At 31.5% G+C, this 18,756-nt stretch overlaps 1 long non-coding RNA gene across 1 annotated transcript; it reads left to right on the forward strand.

The window, feature by feature from the left end:
* Positions 1-1,055: 1,055 nt before the first annotated feature.
* On the forward strand, positions 1,056-7,369 carry LOC141453461 (uncharacterized). Its single transcript, XR_012457999.1, has 5 exons — positions 1,056-1,487; positions 3,373-3,597; positions 4,024-4,227; positions 4,316-4,572; positions 7,051-7,369. It is a non-coding gene; the product is annotated as an uncharacterized lncRNA (long non-coding RNA).
* Positions 7,370-18,756: the final 11,387 nt, after the last annotated feature.

Here is an 18,756-nt window from a genome sequence, read left to right on the forward strand (position 1 = left end):
ATTTGGAGGGATTTGCTTAGCCCCCGAGTTTCGCTCCATAAATTTAGAAAACTAACTTACTATCAAGAAAACATTATAAAGCTGATGAATCCGTACAGAATGCTGGTTACAGGATGCCAAAAGTTAAACTCCCCAAAGAATCTTATACGAAAAGTAAATTTTCATAGAAAAATATTTCTTTACATGAAATCGCCGATGCCAATTTTCAAGAAAAACGCGAAGATGGAAAAATGGATCAGTAAAAATCACTATTCCAAGATGCGAAAGGCAAAATACTTCGAAATTTGAATTCTGAGTTTAATCTTTCATTAATGATTTCTTGAATGGTAATTTTTAAACACAGGCCCACTGTTGAAGATATATTTTTTCACTTAAAATATTCACGTCTATGTTTTATATTCATTAAAATCAAAATTAACCTGTTGAATGAACAGTACCAGTTCAGCTTCCTTAGAACCAACCTTAACTAAGTTCTCTACTGAAACAAAAAGTTACAATTCATAAATGGTAGATTTGAAACATTGAAACCAAATTCAAATGAAACTAAAGCCCTTTCTTAAACCACAGTCCGGAACTCATGGATAATTTTAAATATTATTCAGATATTACAACCATACAAGGCACTAATTTGGTTCTTTAGTGGAGACGCAAAATTCAGTCCCTCGTGAGAACATATTAGCATACCAAGTTTAAATAAAATGACTCAGCTTGTCGAAAACCACACTATAGGGCCCAGGGAAACCAAATATCCAATTTGAATAAAATACAATTTTTGATGGATGCAACTTCTGAACAGATGGTAACAAAGAGCGGTCTCTCAATAAGGTGGGAAGGAACGCAGGCAATCCCCAGAATGCCCATTTTTCCTCTACTTCCAAACAGATAGTCCAGGAACAGATACAAATCAATTTGTAAAATCCAGTATTTCGGAGTGAAGGGGCCCCAACATTACTTTTATTCAAATAAGAATTCAAATTGAAAAACAGCCCGATAGGAAATAAAACACTTTTCTTGCTCACTGTAAAAACTAATCTTCAATTGCAAAACAAATGAATTTCTTTTTCTTAGTAGCAAAGGAAATTCAAATTGAAAAATTCTTCCCTAACCTACAAATTTAGTTTGTTGAGTTCCACCATAACCTTTTCTTTTTATTCAAAAAAACATTCATTCATTTCCAAAGATTGCAATTAATGTGCCTTTATTCAGAAACCTACCTGTATTGGAAATCAATGTTCAAACAGAAAACCTGTCATTCCAAGCATTCATGAATTAATTAATTCCTAGTGTTAAAACTAGGATCGTGGGAGAGAAAATGTTAACCAGGTTCTTATTTTGCAAGCGTACAAATGGTGGAATGTTTACATTGTTTTAGGTTATGTTAGAAAAAGAGGATATTTTTTGGGGTTTTGAATTGTTTTTCTTTTTTAATGATTTTGTAAAAGCAATTTAAAGTTCAAAAATTGAAGGAGATATTAAGTGAATTTAAGGTAAATCATTCAATTTTATTCAATCCTAGTTACTTTGTAAATGTTGGTAGTCAAATGTTTCTACCTAAACCTTGATTAGAATTGTTTAATCATTAAGTAACAAGCCTAAAACCCTAGATCTTCTTCATTAAATACAAAAAATCTAAAATAAGGAAAGATGCTGCTACCAGAACAAAAATTCTTAAAGTCACATTTTGAGTCAATTCAATTTGATAGCGCAGTTGTAAAATGACCATCTTGACTTAAAGATTTAAATTACAATGCATGTGCATACATTTTAAGTGTAAATTATAATAGATAAAAAGTTTCATGCTGCTTTTTTTAAAATTTAGAATAAGCTTAACCATTGTGAAGTTGAAATTAAACTTTTTAGTAGCTTCTTAAAGAAAGAAAAAATGTAGCAGTAAAAGCAGTAATATTGATGGAACTATAAGGAATTTTAGTTAATTTATTCCAAAGCAATATGAATAAAGTGTTAATCTTAGAGGGAATTAAAGTAATTAAGAAATGAGATCAAAGAATCTGATTATTATTAGTAGTTAACAATCCTCCAAGCCCAAGGCCAAGATCTACAAGTAAAATATAACAGAAGTACCAGTAATGTTTAAATAATTATTTCTCTCAAAAAATAATACCTAACAAGTATTTCTAGTTTAGTTAAGCATTCAAAGTAGTTTTTTTTTTTTTCTGAAAGGGTACCAAAAACAACCAAACCTTATTTCTTGCTGGTAGTAAAAAATATATTAACCAAAATTGATTCTCTAAATAGTAATTTTAAGTACACATAAAACTTAATTTCACTTCTGGTTACTTTATTAAAAAGATTATAAATTCATTTTAAAGTAATCCATTTGATAAATTACTAATCTTTAATTGCAATTACTTGATTCAGAGACAAAATAATAAAATAGAAGCATTCATTAAAATGACCTTTAAAACTAGAAAATTTAGCCTGCCATATTGGATTTAGGATTTTTTCTTCCAGATTTGGCACTTTAATTTTAGATTTTTAATTGAATTAGATTTTAATTAGTAAAAACTGTTTTTATTTGGTATTTTTGAGTTGTTTTGTTTTTATACTAAAACTTAATGCATTTTGTACCAATAGTTTAATATTATAATTGTTCTGTTCAATTTTCTATTTGAAATTGAATCTGATGACGTAATAGCATTACCATTTTTTATTTAGTAGAATAAAAAAGAAAAGATTATCAGATTTTTAAACTGGATTACCTAATATTGTTTACATAGTCAATAAGGATCAATTTCAGTGCATCTTTATTGTAATTAGATAATATTAAATTATAATTAACTTAAATCTTACCATATTGGAATTTCCATGTACACCATTTTAAGTTTGGGGTTTCCATTTTTCTCTTTCTTTGTTTTAAATAAGCCATTTGTCCTGAATTAAAAGAAATATTTTGTGTTCAATTGCTTTTATAGTTTGTTAAAATTAGTTATTAATGTAAATTAATATATATACTCACTTTTATATTTAATAATTATTTAATTTAAACTCGGTTACACGGTACTCGGCACAGAAACGTCGAAGATGGTGACGGAATAGTGGTATTGACCAATCAGAGAAGAGCACGTAATCCATATCTTTTTAAATTAAATGTTAACTTTATATTCAATTATTTTTTATTTTATTTTTTTTAATTAAAACTAGCTATTGAGATATTAAAATTAAAGTTTAAAAATTTTGTATTTATTATTTATGATTATTTTTTGAATATATAAGAACAATAATTAATTATTAGATTATGTGTATAATATACATAATTCAATTTATTTTATTATTTATTTTTATTGAGTTAATGTTATTTGTAAAATATGTTTTTCAAATTTTGAATTTCTTCAAAAATACTTTTTTTTCCAGTTTGGATGTGCCTTTTACCGGTGACGTCATTTTTCAATTATGGTCTAGTTATGGAATTAAATTATGGACAAAGCTTGTCTAGGCTACCAACGTTATAAAATGAGATTATTATTAAAGGAGATACCAAAAATTATTCATAATTTTCCCTGAATTGCCAATCACATTATAAATTAGAATCAATTGTTTTGAATCTTTGATTGATTGAAAAGAGATCAGTTCTGATTGGTAAGTGTTTTAATTTTTAAATTAATTTTTTTCTTTATAGTTTGTTTTTTCTAAATTCCTGAAACAGAATTTGGTTACTTTGTAGCTCAGCTTAATTAAAATAATTATTAGTAAGGCGCCATGGTAGCCGAGCGGTTAGAGGCGAGACCTGCGAAGCTAATATGTGTTGTGGTACTGGGTTCGATTCCCGGTCTTAGGCCTTGGATTTCATTTAATGTGTTAATATGAGGAATTTTGTAGTAAAGTATGTTTGCTAGTCGCCTCCGTCCACGACACCTAATTGGTAGTTGGACGTTAAGCCCCGCCTGAAAAAATAGGCGATTACTTTACTACTTTTTTTTTACTATTAGTAAAAAATTTAAATATAAACTTATTTTAATAGAAGAAAATCAAGTTTGAAAGATTTAATATAATTTTTATTTGAAGGAAAAGAGGCATTTGGGCATTACTGGCGGCGGAAAGAAGTTAACATCTGAGGTTATTGGTGGCCAGTGCCTTCTCAGTGCGCAGCCATTATCTGGCCAGTGTTTTCTCGTTACAGGCAACACTTTCCATAAAGAGGATGAGCTGTGGAGGTTTCTTGAAAGTGAAAATTTAATGACGTGTCTGGATCTTCCGGTGGTACATTAGGTAAAATTAATAGAATAGCCTGTATCTATACTTTGAAATATGAAACTTCATTTAGTGCCTTGAAGATTATAATTGATGTACCTTTTAGCTGTTCTGACGTTGCTGAAGATCTTACGCACCATTATATGGTCAGTTCGACTAACATTCAGAAATATTGTTCGGAAAGGGCTGATGAGTGATGAATGAGACCAGAAGATTTTTTAAATCCTAGCTTCAATCACGCGCCAAGTGAAGAGGAGCAGACTGATCGTATGAGTCGCACAGAATGCTCTTGGCGTCAGAGTTACCATGGAAGTCCACAGCAATTAATGGGCTTGCATCCGTTGGCTTGCTAGCCACTTCAATGTTTGTGAAGTTAAATTTTGTTTGTTTGTTTGTTTCAAGCAAAGAGCTTTATCCAAAAATTTGGAAATTATGCAACCTGATTCATTAACTGCAGTGAATGAATGATTGGCACTGATTTGCAATCTGTCTGCTACAAACCCTTCACTTTATTTTTTTTTTTTTTTTGCTATTTGAAGATAGTCACGCCACGTACCATACTCCCATTCAACTACAAACAAAATCTACATACGTATGTTGCTGGCATCCATTAATTGGGTAATTTTTTTTTTCCATCCAAACAACAATCTAAGAGGAAGTTTTTAAGCATGCAACACTTTCAGTAATACATTTACATACATATATATACACACATCCTGTCATAAATTAACGGTAAATTGTTTTAGGATCATGTCAGCATGAACCTTTTTATCTTGGGGTCAATCACCATTGTACAATTAATCAAAGAACATAGAAATACATAAAATAAATTACTGAAACCGTATTAGGGAAATAAACAAAATGAATGAATAATTTTTATTTTATTTTTTGAAAGTGATTTTATTTTGTCATTTTTATTACTAAATTCCATTTGGAATATTTAATAATTTGTGTAAAGCTCTTAATAAAATGGCTCTTTATTAATTTGTTTATAAATTAAATAATTATTTCTTATTTTCATCCATGCTACGTGGGAAAAATCGTGTCTAACAATTGGCTGGACACTGGTTATTTATATTGTAAGTTTTAAGGCACTCTTCTGATGTGACTAAGGCTGGAAACATAGTGGCGCGGCGAGCAAAGCGGCGATGATAGCTGCTTCAAATCAAAGAGAGCGACGAGCAGCGAGCAAAGATTCGCATGCACTAGTGACGAGTTTAGACGCGTTTCTACTTTCGACGAAACAAGATGGAGGAACTATTTTTATATGAAAATTCTTCGTTGAAACTTTGGTATTTGCAGCAGCTTAGTAGTAGGAGCTGCAGTGTACATGATATAAATAAGTCTAGAAATGAACTTGGTGAATTTCATCACTTGTACCAACAACTTCGGGAGCATCCTGGCAAGTTTCATGCGTATTTTCGAATGTCTATATCAACATTTGATTACATACTAGCCCAGTGTAACCCCATTAATCAAAATCAAATTTTATTGTTTTTGAGTAATACAGCTCATAATATGAGTTAGGCACAATATAGAAAAATTAACTATGTAGGTTATTTACTAAATACAAATCTGTGTAACCCCATTAATCCTAGCAGTTACTTTAAGATAAGAAAATCAAAATAAATAAAAACAAAATAGAAATATATGCAGATAAAAAGAAATTAGTCAATTAAAAAAACACAATAATTTTATTAAATCACTACTCCATGATTTGTCATAAATTAATGTTGTTCATCTAAAAACTGGAGTAGTACGACGCTACAGAAGAAGGATTGGAGAATTCGTCCTGATCAGAAGTAGTAGGACGTGAAAATGTAATTTAATTTTGCCTAGTATTTAGATGAAAGTTAGCATTAAGGGATTGAGAACCAAATTAAATGTAGCAAAAATTACCTGAATTCTCCATTAACTACTAATTGTTAATTAATTTAAACTATTAATTATTAAAAACTATTGTAGCTTCACAAATACTATGGCCCCACAGAGGTTTCTTTAAACAAACTAAACCAATAAATGTATCAATATCCATAACCTTTGAAAAATAACCTTTACAAATTGAGCGCGATGAGAGCGAAGAAATCAAACATGTCATAACGCTTCGCTCTACTCTCTAGAGATAGCGTTACTCTATCTTCGCTTTGCTCGCCACTATGCGCGGTCCCATATGTTTACTTGTGTTTGATTTCGCCGCTTCGCTCTTCGCTATCAGCGCCGCTTTGCTCGCCGCTCCACTATGTTTCCAGCCTAACAGGTCTTCGAAAAATCTTTCTTTAACCTTAAGAGACGAGAAGGTTTTGAAATTGGCAAGCCCAACGCTCTCCCTAGTTTGAAAATGTGTTCGTGTCCCACTACTTCCGAGTGGTCGAAGATGTTCATTGGTACATTGTCCTCTTAAGACCATTTTTGGCTTCTATATCATCTAAGACCAGCTGCCTAAAATCACTCTGTTCCTTTAGAACTCACCTCATTGGTAAAACCATTTTTGCTTTTATCGTTTTTTGGATGATAACAAAAAAATAGTTTTTCTTCCGGTGGAATTTCACCAACAGGCCCTTTCTATTTTTTGTCCTTTTTTTTTTGAAGATTTTCTACTTTCAAATCAAGTCGATCTAATGTGGGAGGTGAAGTTCTGGCATTAAAATAAAATTTTAGAAGCAGAATATAATACAATCCTAGTGAAACTAGGATTGATTTAACTTTCTTTTTTTTTTTACTACTTTCTGAACCTCTAAATCCAAAGAGGACCTACTGTGTATTATCCACCCTAGCCGTAGAAATAAAACAAAGAAACTAAGGAATTTTTAGTGATAATTTTGTATTTTTTTTTTTTTTCAGAATCTCTTCATTCGAAACCAGCTGACGTAAGATGTATTATCGAAACCAGGCATTAAATAACAACGTTAAAAAGTGAAAATAAAGAATTTCTAGTAGAACATGTTGAAGTTTCATTATTTTACCATTTCTTCTGAAAAGGTACAAAGGTGTACATCAAAAACTATCCGACCTAATGTACTGCCATGTAAATAGAATTATAGAAATGGAAAATAAAGAATTTCTAGTAAAACAAGTGATTTGCTTTCTTTATCTGAACCTCTAGACCCAAAGTTAGCAGAAGTAAGGTGTATTATCTAATTCACAAATTGAAAAAGAATGTTCGAAGGAGAAGATAAGGAGTTTATAGTAAAATAAACATAGATTTTCTATGTTTTATTATTTTTTTAAATGAAACTATGTATCCATAGATATCTGACCAATTTGTTACAGCCCAGATCTGGCATAAAAAAAAAATAAATGGTAGTGACAAATATGAATATACTATAGGTTTCGTGACCGTAAATTGTTAAACTTAGGCTTCAAGATTTGCGAGGAATCGGTCAAATAAAAAACAAACTCGCCTTCTTGTCAACGTTTCGACAAATACATATTGTCCTCTTCAGGGCGTGGCTATGCGGGTTGGTTGAGTTACAGAAACTCTGTAACTGTAACTCGAACTGTTTCTGTAACTCAACCAACCCGCATAGCCACGCCCGGAAGAGGACAATATGTATTTGTCGAAAAGTTGACAAGAAGGCGAGTTTGTTTTTTATTTGACCGATTCCTCGCAAATCTTGAAACCTAAGATAGTGAAAAATTAATAGTAAACTGGTAAGGATTTTCTGCTAATCACTTGTTTAAGGACTTCCACCAAAAACTAGCGGACACGAGATGTGCTATCGCATCCCAGATGGAAAAAGAATGTTTAAAAGGGAACAAAGAATTTCTAGAAAATAAGAATAGAATTTCTAGATCCCCCTAAATTTAAAATTACAGACGAAACATGTATTCTCTAACCCATTCATAGAAATATAATATTACAAGATAAAACAAAAAATACTCGCAAAACAATAAAAAAGTGATGTCATTTTTATTTGTTGTTGTTTTTTTGTCTTTATGAACTCCACAAGCAAAACTATCAAACCTGAACTGTAAAATCTAGGATAGAGTTTTACTAGAATAGAATTTGGGAGCCAGATAACGAGCAAAGTCTTGAAAAACCAGCAAATATTGCTTTTTATTTAATTTATTAACAAAATACATCTAAAACCTGCAAATATACAGTAGGTGTATTCTTAACCAAGGAAATGAAATGTTATTAGCCGGTAATAAAAATTTTCCACTAAAACTACTCATTATTTTCGAAATTTTCCTTGATTTCTTATCTTTGCATTCCAAAACAAGACGACCTAATGTGTTTCATCTAGCCCCGGCTATAAAATAGAATACGAGAGACAGACATTGTGGAACATTTAGTAAATCCAGCAGTTATTGACATATTTTATGAAAAAAATAAATCTAAAACTAGCCTAAAAATAATATATTTTCATCACAGACACCATAATATAATGTTCGTAACCGGAAATCAAGGTTTTCTAATGAAACTACTCATAATTATCCAATATTTCCTTTGTTTCGGCAGTTTACATTCCCAAACCAGACGACCTAATGTGTTTGATCTAGCCCTGGCCTTAAAAGGGAATGCACTAGACCGAAATTATGGAACTTTTTGAAATTCTAGCAATTATGTACCCTTTTTATGTATTTTATCAATAAAGTACATCTAAAACCAGCTTAAGAATGGTATATTTTCAACCAAAGCTCAATAATAGAATGTTACCAACCGGAAATAAAGGTTATCTGCTAAAACTACTCATGATTTTGAAGTTTTTCCTTGGTTTTTAATCTTTGCATTCAAAAACAACACGACCTAATGTTTTAGATCTAGCCCTGGCCATAAAATGGAATTCGAGGGACAGGAATTGTGGAACTTTTAGTTAATCCAGCTATTATTGACCTTTTCTATATAGTTTTTTGATAAAATTCTTCCAAAACCAGCTTAAGAATACTATATTGTTAACAGAAACTTTAGTATGAAATGTTTTTAGCGGGAAATAAAGATTTTCTATTGAAACTACTCATGATTTTCTAATTTTTCCCTTCGTTTCAACACTTCGCATTCCCAAACCAGACGACCTAATGTGTATGATCTAGCCCTGGGCTTAAAAGTGAATGCACTAGACCGAAATTGTGGAACTTTTTGAAATTCTAGCAATTATGCACCCTTTTTATGTATTTTATCAATAAAATACTTCTAAAACCAGCTTAGAAATAGTATATTTTCAACCAAGGCACCATAATAAAATGGAATTCGAGGGACAGGAATTGTGGAACTTTTAGTTAATCCAGCTATTATTGACCTTTTCTATATATTTTTTTGATAAAATACTTCCAAAACCAGCTTAAGAATACTATATTGTTAACAGAAACTTTAATATGAAATGTTTTTAGCCGGAAATAAAGATTTTCTATTGAAACTACTCATGATTTTCTAATTTTTCCCTTCGTTTCAACACTTCGCATTCGCAAACCAGACGACGTAATTTGTTTGATCTAGCCCTGGGCTTAAAAGGGAATGCACTAGACCGAAATCGTGGAACTTTTTGAAATTCAAGCAATTATGTAACTTTTTTATGAATTTTATCAATAGAATACATCTAAAACCAGCTTAAGAATAGTATATTTTCAACCAAGGCACCATAATAGAATGTTACCAACCAGAAATAAGGATTTTCTGCTAAAACTGCTCATGATTTTGAAATTTTTCCTTGGTTTTTAATCTTTGCATTCCAAAACAACACGACCTAAGGTTTCAGATCTAGCCCCGGCTATAAAATGGAATTCGAGGGACAGGAATTGTGGAACTTTTAGTTAATCCAGCTATTATTGACCTTTTCTATATAGTTTTTTGATAAAATACTTCCAAAACCAGCTTAAGAATACTATATTGTTAACAGAAACTTTAGTTTGAAATGTTTTTAACCGGAAATAAAGATTTTCTCTTGAAACTACTCATGATTATCCAAATTTTCTCTTCGTTTCAACACTTCGCATTCCCAAACCAGACGACCTAATGTGTTTGATCTAGCCCTGGCCTTAAAAGGGAACGCACTAGACCGAAATTATGGAACTTTTTGAAATTCTAGCAATTATGTACCCTTTTTATGTATTTTATCAATAAAGTACATCTAAAACCAGCTTAAGAATGGTATATTTTCAACCAAAGCTCAATAATAGAATGTTACCAACCGGAAATAAAGGTTATCTGCTAAAACTACTCATGATTTTGAAGTTTTTCCTTGGTTTTTAATCTTTGCATTCAAAAACAACACGACCTAATGTTTTAGATCTAGCCCTGGCCATAAAATGGAATTCGAGGGACAGGAATTGTGGAACTTTTAGTAAACCCAGCCATTATTAACCTTTTCTATTTATTTTTTTGGAAAAATGCATCCAAAACTAGCTAAAGAATAGTACATTCTTAACAGAACGGTAAAAATGAAAAGTTATTAGCCGGAAATAAAGATTTTCTGTTGAAACTACTCATGATTTTCTAATTTTTCCCTTCGTTTCAACACTTCGCATTCGCAAACCAGACGACGTAATTTGTTTGATCTAGCCCTGGGCTTAAAAGGGAATGCACTAGACCGAAATCGTGGAACTTTTTGAAATTCTAGCAATTATGTACCCTTTTTATGTATTTTATTAATAAAGTACATCTAAAACCAGCTTAAGAATAGTATATTTTCAACCAAAGCTCAATAATAGAATGTTACCAACCGGAAATAAAGGTTTTCTGCTAAAACTACTCATGATTTTAAAATTTTTCCCTAATTTCTAATCTTTGCATTCCAATACAAAACGACCTAATGTTTTAGATCTAGCCCTGGCCATAAAATGGAATTCGAGGGACAGGAATTGTGGAACTTTTAGTAAACCCAGCCATTATTAACCTTTTCTATATATTTTTTTGATAAAATACTTCCAAAACCAGCTTAAGAATACTATATTGTTAACAGAAACTTTAGTTTGAAATGTTTTTAACCGGAAATAAAGATTTTCTCTTGAAACTACTCATGATTATCCAATTTTTCTCTTCGTTTCAACACTTCGCATTCCCAAACCAGACGACCTAATGTGTTTGATCTAGCCCTGGCCTTAAAAGGGAATGCACTAGACCGAAATTATGGAACTTTTTGAAATTCTAGCAATTATGTACCCTTTTTATGTATTTTATCAATAAAGTACATCTAAAACCAGCTTAAGAATGGTATATTTTCAACCAAAGCTCAATAATAGAATGTTACCAACCGGAAATAAAGGTTATCTGCTAAAACTACTCATGATTTTGAAGTTTTTCCTTGGTTTTTAATCTTTGCATTCAAAAACAACACGACCTAATGTTTTAGATCTAGCCCTGGCCATAAAATGGAATTCGAGGGACAGGAATTGTGGAACTTTTAGTAAACCCAGCCATTATTAACCTTTTCTATTTATTTTTTTGGAAAAATGCATCCAAAACTAGCTAAAGAATAGTACATTCTTAACAGAACGGTAAAAATGAAAAGTTATTAGCCGGAAATAAAGATTTTCTGTTGAAACTACTCATGATTTTCTAATTTTCCCCTTCGTTTCAACACTTCGCATTCGCAAACCAGACGACGTAATTTGTTTGATCTAGCCCTGGGCTTAAAAGGGAATGCACTAGACCGAAATCGTGGAACTTTTTGAAATTCTAGCAATTATGTAACTTTTTTATGAATTTTATCAATAGAATACATTTAAAACCAGCTTAAGAATAGTATATTTTCAACCAAGGCACCAAAATAAAATGGAATTCGAGGGACAGGAATTGTGGAACTTTTAGTTAATCCAGCTTTTATTGACCTTTTCTATATATTTTTTTGATAAAATACTTCCAAAACCAGCTTAAGAATACTATATTGTTAACAGAAACTTTAGTTTGAAATGTTTTTAGCCGGAAATAAAGATTTTCTATTGAAACTACTCATGATTTTCTAATTTTTCCCTTCGTTTCAACACTTCGCACTCTCAAACCAGACGACCTAATGTGTATGATCTAGCCCTGGGCTTAAAAGGGAATGCACTAGACCGAAATCGTGGAACTTTTTGAAATTCTAGCAATTATGTACCCTTTTTATGTATTTTATCAATAAAATACATCTAAAACCAGCTTAAGAATGGTATATTTTCAACCAAACCTCAATAATAGAATGTTACCAACCGGAAATAAAGGTTATCTGCTAAAACTACTCATGATTTTGAAGTTTTTCCTTGGTTTTTAATCTTTGCATTCAAAAACAACACGACCTAATGTTTTAGATCTAGCCCTGGCCATAAAATGGAATTCGAGGGACAGGAATTGTGGAACTTTTAGTTAATCCAGCTATTATTGACCTTTTCTATATAGTTTTTTGATAAAATTCTTCCAAAACCAGCTTAAGAATACTATATTGTTAACAGAAACTTTAGTATGAAATGTTTTTAGCGGGAAATAAAGATTTTCTATTGAAACTACTCATGATTTTCTAATTTTTCCCTTCGTTTCAACACTTCGCATTCCCAAACCAGACGACCTAATGTGTATGATCTAGCCCTGGGCTTAAAAGTGAATGCACTAGACCGAAATTGTGGAACTTTTTGAAATTCTAGCAATTATGCACCCTTTTTATGTATTTTATCAATAAAATACTTCTAAAACCAGCTTAGAAATAGTATATTTTCAACCAAGGCACCATAATAAAATGGAATTCGAGGGACAGGAATTGTGGAACTTTTAGTTAATCCAGCTATTATTGACCTTTTCTATATATTTTTTTGATAAAATACTTCCAAAACCAGCTTAAGAATACTATATTGTTAACAGAAACTTTAATATGAAATGTTTTTAGCCGGAAATAAAGATTTTCTATTGAAACTACTCATGATTTTCTAATTTTTCCCTTCGTTTCAACACTTCGCATTCGCAAACCAGACGACGTAATTTGTTTGATCTAGCCCTGGGCTTAAAAGGGAATGCACTAGACCGAAATCGTGGAACTTTTTGAAATTCAAGCAATTATGTAACTTTTTTATGAATTTTATCAATAGAATACATCTAAAACCAGCTTAAGAATAGTATATTTTCAACCAAGGCACCATAATAGAATGTTACCAACCAGAAATAAGGATTTTCTGCTAAAACTGCTCATGATTTTGAAATTTTTCCTTGGTTTTTAATCTTTGCATTCCAAAACAACACGACCTAAGGTTTCAGATCTAGCCCCGGCTATAAAATGGAATTCGAGGGACAGGAATTGTGGAACTTTTAGTTAATCCAGCTATTATTGACCTTTTCTATATAGTTTTTTGATAAAATACTTCCAAAACCAGCTTAAGAATACTATATTGTTAACAGAAACTTTAGTTTGAAATGTTTTTAACCGGAAATAAAGATTTTCTCTTGAAACTACTCATGATTATCCAAATTTTCTCTTCGTTTCAACACTTCGCATTCCCAAACCAGACGACCTAATGTGTTTGATCTAGCCCTGGCCTTAAAAGGGAACGCACTAGACCGAAATTATGGAACTTTTTGAAATTCTAGCAATTATGTACCCTTTTTATGTATTTTATCAATAAAGTACATCTAAAACCAGCTTAAGAATGGTATATTTTCAACCAAAGCTCAATAATAGAATGTTACCAACCGGAAATAAAGGTTATCTGCTAAAACTACTCATGATTTTGAAGTTTTTCCTTGGTTTTTAATCTTTGCATTCAAAAACAACACGACCTAATGTTTTAGATCTAGCCCTGGCCATAAAATGGAATTCGAGGGACAGGAATTGTGGAACTTTTAGTAAACCCAGCCATTATTAACCTTTTCTATTTATTTTTTTGGAAAAATGCATCCAAAACTAGCTAAAGAATAGTACATTCTTAACAGAACGGTAAAAATGAAAAGTTATTAGCCGGAAATAAAGATTTTCTGTTGAAACTACTCATGATTTTCTAATTTTTCCCTTCGTTTCAACACTTCGCATTCGCAAACCAGACGACGTAATTTGTTTGATCTAGCCCTGGGCTTAAAAGGGAATGCACTAGACCGAAATCGTGGAACTTTTTGAAATTCTAGCAATTATGCACCCTTTTTATGTATTTTATCAATAAAATACATCTAAAACCAGCTTAGAAATAGTATATTTTCAACCAAGGCACCATAATAAAATGGAATTCGAGGGACAGGAATTGTGGAACTTTTAGTTAAACCAGCTATTATTGACCTTTTCTATATAGTTTTTTGATAAAATTCTTCCAAAACCAGCTTAAGAATACTATATTGTTACAGAAACTTTAGTATGAAATGTTTTTAGCGGGAAATAAAGATTTTCTATTGAAACTACTCATGATTTTCTAATTTTTCCCTTCGTTTCAACACTTCGCATTCCCAAACCAGACGACCTAATGTGTTTGATCTAGCCCTGGCCTTAAAAGGGAATGCACTAGACCGAAATCGTGGAACTTTTTGAAATTCTAGCAATTATGCACCCTTTTTATGTATTTTATCAATAAAATACTTCTAAAACCAGCTTAGAAATAGTATATTTTCAACCAAGGCACCATAATAAAATGGAATTCGAGGGACAGGAATTGTGGAACTTTTAGTTAATCCAGCTAATATTGACCTTTTCTATATAGTTTTTTGATAAAATACTTCCAAAACCAGCTTAAGAATACTATATTGTTAACAGAAACTTTAGTTTGAAATGTTTTTAACCGGAAATAAAGATTTTCTCTTGAAACTACTCATGATTATCCAATTTTTCTCTTCGTTTCAACACTTCGCATTCCCAAACCAGACGACCTAATGTGTTTGATCTAGCCCTGGCCTTAAAAGGGAACGCACTAGACCGAAATTATGGAACTTTTTGAAATTCTAGCAATTATGCACCCTTTTTATGTATTTTATCAATAAAATACTTCTAAAACCAGCTTGGAAATAGTATATTTTCAACCAAGGCACCATAATAAAATGGAATTCGAGGGACAGGAATTGTGGAACTTTTAGTTAATCCAGCTATTATTGACCTTTTCTATATAGTTTTTTGATAAAATACTTCCAAAACCAGCTTAAGAATACTATATTGTTAACAGAAACTTTAGTTTGAAATGTTTTTAACCGGAAATAAAGATTTTCTCTTGAAACTACTCATGATTATCCAATTTTTCTCTTCGTTTCAACACTTCGCATTCCCAAACCAGACGACCTAATGTGTTTGATCTAGCCCTGGCCTTAAAAGGGAATGCACTAGACCGAAATTATGGAACTTTTTGAAATTCTAGCAATTATGTACCCTTTTTATGTATTTTATCAATAAAGTACATCTAAAACCAGCTTAAGAATGGTATATTTTCAACCAAAGCTCAATAATAGAATGTTACCAACCGGAAATAAAGGTTATCTGCTAAAACTACTCATGATTTTGAAGTTTTTCCTTGGTTTTTAATCTTTGCATTCAAAAACAACACGACCTAATGTTTTAGATCTAGCCCTGGCCATAAAATGGAATTCGAGGGACAGGAATTGTGGAACTTTTAGTAAACCCAGCCATTATTAACCTTTTCTATTTATTTTTTTGGAAAAATGCATCCAAAACTAGCTAAAGAATAGTACATTCTTAACAGAACGGTAAAAATGAAAAGTTATTAGCCGGAAATAAAGATTTTCTGTTGAAACTACTCATGATTTTCTAATTTTCCCCTTCGTTTCAACACTTCGCATTCGCAAACCAGACGACGTAATTTGTTTGATCTAGCCCTGGGCTTAAAAGGGAATGCACTAGACCGAAATCGTGGAACTTTTTGAAATTCTAGCAATTATGTAACTTTTTTATGAATTTTATCAATAGAATACATTTAAAACCAGCTTAAGAATAGTATATTTTCAACCAAGGCACCAAAATAAAATGGAATTCGAGGGACAGGAATTGTGGAACTTTTAGTTAATCCAGCTTTTATTGACCTTTTCTATATATTTTTTTGATAAAATACTTCCAAAACCAGCTTAAGAATACTATATTGTTAACAGAAACTTTAGTTTGAAATGTTATTAGCCGGAAATAAAGATTTTCTATTGAAACTACTCATGATTTTCTAATTTTTCCCTTCGTTTCAACACTTCGCACTCCCAAACCAGACGACCTAATGTGTATGATCTAGCCCTGGGCTTAAAAGGGAATGCACTAGACCGAAATCGTGGAACTTTTTGAAATTCTAGCAATTATGTACCCTTTTTATGTATTTTATCAATAAAATACATCTAAAACCAGCTTAAGAATGGTATATTTTCAACCAAACCTCAATAATAGAATGTTACCAACCGGAAATAAAGGTTTTCTGCTAAAACTACTCATGATTTTAATATTTTTCCCTAATTTCTAATCTTTGCATTCCAATACAAAACGACCTAATGTTTTAGATCTAGCCCCGGCCATAAAATGGAATTCGAGGGACAGGAATTGTGGAACTTTTAGTAAACCCAGCCATTATTAACCTTTTCTATTTATTTTTTTGGAAAAATGCATCCAAAACTAGCTAAAGAATAGTACATTCTTAACAGAACGGTAAAAATGAAAAGTTATTAGCCGGAAATAAAGATTTTCTGTTGAAACTACTCATGATTTTCTAATTTTTCCCTTCGTTTCAACACTTCGCATTCGCAAACCAGACGACGTAATTTGTTTGATCTAGCCCTGGCCTTAAAAGGGAATGCACTAGACCGAAATCGTGGAACTTTTTGAAATTCTAGCAATTATGTACCCTTTTTATGTATTTTATCAATAAAGTACATCTAAAACCAGCTTAAGAATAGTATATTTTCAACCAAAGCTCAATAATAGAATGTTACCAACCGGAAATAAAGGTTTTCTGCTAAAACTACTCATGATTTTAAAATTTTTCCCTAATTTCTAATCTTTGCATTCCAATACAAAACGACCTAATGTTTTAGATCTAGCCCTGGCCATAAAATGGAATTCGAGGGACAGGAATTGTGGAACTTTTAGTAAACCCAGCCATTATTAACCTTTTCTATATATTTTTTTGATAAAATACTTCCAAAACCAGCTTAAGAATACTATATTGTTAACAGAAACTTTAGTTTGAAATGTTTTTAACCGGAAATAAAGATTTTCTCTTGAAACTACTCATGATTATCCAATTTTTCTCTTCGTTTCAACACTTCGCATTCCCAAACCAGACGACCTAATGTGTTTGATCTAGCCCTGGGCTTAAAAGGGAATGCACTAGACCGAAATTATGGAACTTTTTGAAATTCTAGCAATTATGTACCCTTTTTATGTATTTTATCAATAAAGTACATCTAAAACCAGCTTAAGAATGGTATATTTTCAACCAAAGCTCAATAATAGAATGTTACCAACCGGAAATAAAGGTTATCTGCTAAAACTACTCATGATTTTGAAGTTTTTCCTTGGTTTTTAATCTTTGCATTCAAAAACAACACGACCTAATGTTTTAGATCTAGCCCTGGCCATAAAATGGAATTCGAGGGACAGGAATTGTGGAACTTTTAGTAAACCCAGCCATTATTAACCTTTTCTATTTATTTTTTTGGAAAAATGCATCCAAAACTAGCTAAAGAATAGTACATTCTTAACAGAACGGTAAAAATGAAAAGTTATTAGCCGGAAATAAAGATTTTCTGTTGAAACTACTCATGATTTTCTAATTTTCCCCTTCGTTTCAACACTTCGCATTCGCAAACCAGACGACGTAATTTGTTTGATCTAGCCCTGGGCTTAAAAGGGAATGCACTAGACCGAAATCGTGGAACTTTTTGAAATTCTAGCAATTATGTAACTTTTTTATGAATTTTATCAATAGAATACATTTAAAACCAGCTTAAGAATAGTATATTTTCAACCAAGGCACCAAAATAAAATGGAATTCGAGGGACAGGAATTGTGGAACTTTTAGTTAATCCAGCTTTTATTGACCTTTTCTATATATTTTTTTGATAAAATACTTCCAAAACCAGCTTAAGAATACTATATTGTTAACAGAAACTTTAGTTTGAAATGTTTTTAGCCGGAAATAAAGATTTTCTATTGAAACTACTCATGATTTTCTAATTTTTCCCTTCGTTTCAACACTTCGCACTCCCAAACCAGACGACCTAATGTGTATGATCTAGCCCTGGGCTTAAAAGGGAATGCACTAGACCGAAATCGTGGAACTTTTTGAAATTCTAGCAATTATGTACCCTTTTTATGTATTTTATCAATAAAATACATCTAAAACCAGCTTAAGAATGGTATATTTTCAACCAAACCTCAATAATAGAATGTTACCAACCGGAAATAAAGGTTATCTGCTAAAACTACTCATGATTTTGAAGTTTTTCCTTGGTTTTTAATCTTTGCATTCAAAAACAACACGACCTAATGTTTTAGATCTAGCCCTGGCCATAAAATGGAATTCGAGGGACAGGAATTGTGGAACTTTTAGTAAACCCAGCCATTATTAACCTTTTCTATTTATTTTTTTGGAAAAATGCATCCAAAACTAGCTAAAGAATAGTACATTCTTAACAGAACGGTAAAAATGAAAAGTTATTAGCCGGAAATAAAGATTTTCTGTTGA

Source organism: Rhodnius prolixus, unplaced genomic scaffold, assembly GCF_049639745.1.
Source record: "Rhodnius prolixus isolate KJV_2025 unplaced genomic scaffold, Rpr scaffold_3, whole genome shotgun sequence".
NCBI lineage: Eukaryota > Metazoa > Arthropoda > Insecta > Hemiptera > Reduviidae > Rhodnius > Rhodnius prolixus.